We start from the raw sequence: 2,830 nt of genomic DNA on the forward strand, positions 1-2,830 counted from the left end.
ATGAAGTTTTATAATTAGGACCAGAAACAGTATTAAAGAATATTAATTATAATAAATTTTATAATTAAAATAACTCATGTAAAAAAATTTTAAGCTTGAATCGAATTGCTTTTTAAAGATAAGTTGTAATATCCCAAATTTTGAAACTAAAAATTTATAAGATTTCTGAGTGGCTAAAATAATTAGTCAAGGCCTCCGGAAAATAATTATAAAATAAAAGCCTAGCTTTGAGCAAGAAATGCAGAATAAAAATTAGGAAAGGAATAATTATTAAAATTTTATATCTTGGCTTAGAATAATTATAGAAAAATTGTAGATAATTATTTTGAAAAATAAATGAATTTTTTTCCAAAAAGAAATAGAGATCATTTAAAAGCTAATTTTCAAAAATTAAAAAAAAAAAGTTAGAGGTTAACTCTTCACTCGAAAGTTTTAGAAAATAATGAGGATTAATTTTTACAAATCATTTGAGATGGCTTATATATATATTTATTTATATACACACACTACAAACAGTAATTTATTTTACTCGGATGCTATTATAGCATGAAAAATATTTATCGAGATACTACACTTCAAAATCATTCAGGCAAAGATCGAATTTAAATTTATAAAGAAGTTATTCTTATTCAGAACGAGTCTAGTGGGTCCCACATTAAAAATTGTAGAACTTGTTCTTATCAAGAACGTGTTTAGTGGGTCTCACCTTAAAAAAAATGAAGTTGTTCATACCTTGAACAACTTTAGTTTTGTCTTTTAATGTCGTTATCTTTTTTTCTTTCCATTATTCTTCCTGCTCTTTAAGTTTTTTCATTCTTTTGTAAGAGAGCTGGTAGCGTGTGCTACCTTCTTATATGCATTTTGTTTCAACTTAAAATTTAATGTTTTTTTTTCCCTGATTAAGGTATATTCTCTTGGTCAACTTTTTTTTTTATAATTTTTACATGTATTTTCATAAATAATGAGTAGAATTTTATATTTAGTCATTTTATATGTTGAGTTTGTTTAAATTTGTATATTTAATTATTTTTACATGTTGCATTGTAGACCTTTTATACATTGAATAAAAATTCTTCCAATAGTACATAGTGGGAATTGAGTTTGACTATAGTATTTGGAGAAATATAAAATTCAACGTATACAAGGTTTACAAGGCAACATATAAAATGGCTAAATATAAAATTATACTCATCATTTAACAAATACATATAAAAATTATTTTTTAAAAAGTTAATTGAAAGAATGTACCTTAATTAGGTAAAAAAGAAATCAAATTTTAAGTTGAAACAAAACAGATACAAGAAGGCAGTACACGCCACCAACTTTCTTATAAAAAAAAAACAAAGAAACTTAAAAAGGAGGAAAAATAATGAAAAGATAAAGGAACTAAAAAAAAAAGACAATGACACTAAAAGACAAAATCAAAGTTGTTCAAGGTATGAAAAACTAAGGAATAAAAAACCAGACCAGATATTAAACTGGACGAGGCAGTGGGTTAAGGGTTAATGGTTTAACCGGGATCAGACAGGAATCAGACCATTCATATTAAAATAATACAATTTAATAAAAATAATTAAAAAATAAGGGTTATATGCTGTGCATTTTAAATATTTTATTATTTGCATAACATGATCCAAGCAAGTTCTGGAAAATAAAAAGAAAAGACAAGAAAAGGCCCTAAATCACTACAATACATTGTCAGTTACCATAAATGCAAAGAAAAAAAAGCTGATACATTGAATGCTAACGCGTCTAGTTTATTGCCTTTTTTTTTTTCGTTTTTTTATTCTATTTTAATATCAAATATTTAAGAGCCTTTTCCTCTTTTATTATTGACCTTTATCTAATCCAACCAAAACTTGCCTCTGTAGCGATTCAACAAGCTAGCAGCGCAGCTTCTGCAACTTGAGCAACGCCATCTTCGTCCGGCCAGGTCTTCGAATGCCTTTTTCTTCTCCTCTCTCCTCCTCTTTTGCAGCTTGAATCTCAACTTTCTGGTTATTGCTTATTATTTCTTCTGTGTTTTTGGTATCTCTTTAAATTTTTCCATTATTTTTCCTCCCTTTTCCCTCTCTTTTATTCTTCCCTTCCCTGGTATACCTTCGTCTTCTTTCTCAAAAAAGTAAACCGGTCAACCCACTCAGCCAAGCTAGTTACTCGGTTCCTTACGGTTCACACCGAATTAATCCGATTTACACTGGGTTGATTTTTTCCCGATTAAAATGGCAAACTGGACTAGACAACTGGCCGGTCAGCTGGTTTCCGTCCTGAACCGGCCAGTCCAGTCCGGTTTTTCATTCCTTGTGAACAATTTCATTTTTTTAAGTGGGATCCACTGAACTTGTTTTTTGTAAGAACGAGTTCTATAACTTTTAATATAGGATCTACTGAATTCGTTCTTAGTAAGAATAAGTTTATTATAAATTTAAACTCAATCTCTGCATGAATGATTACAACTTCATTTTTTTTAAAGTGGGACTCATTGAACTTGTTTTTGGTGAAAACAAGTTCTACAATTTTTAATATGGGTAAGAACTGTTATGAATATAATAATATTTTTGTGGATATCTATATATCTCCTATTATCTCCTATAATCTATAATATCTCCTATTATCTCTATATCCCATAATTATCTCATATTATTATGTAATCTGTAGATTCTATCAAAGGTGTAAAGCTGTGCCTATAAATAGAGGCCATATATAATATATTGAGCACTCTTGAATGGAATGAGAAATACTCTCTCTTGTTGATCCTCTCTTCCTCTGTATGATTCTTCTTTATATTTCTTCTTTATTTATAACACGTTATCAGCACGAAACTCTAATC

This window comes from Neltuma alba, unplaced genomic scaffold (assembly GCF_004799145.2).
Source record: "Neltuma alba isolate B1F8T4 unplaced genomic scaffold, ASM479914v2 tig00012749_pilon, whole genome shotgun sequence".
Lineage (NCBI taxonomy): Eukaryota > Viridiplantae > Streptophyta > Magnoliopsida > Fabales > Fabaceae > Neltuma > Neltuma alba.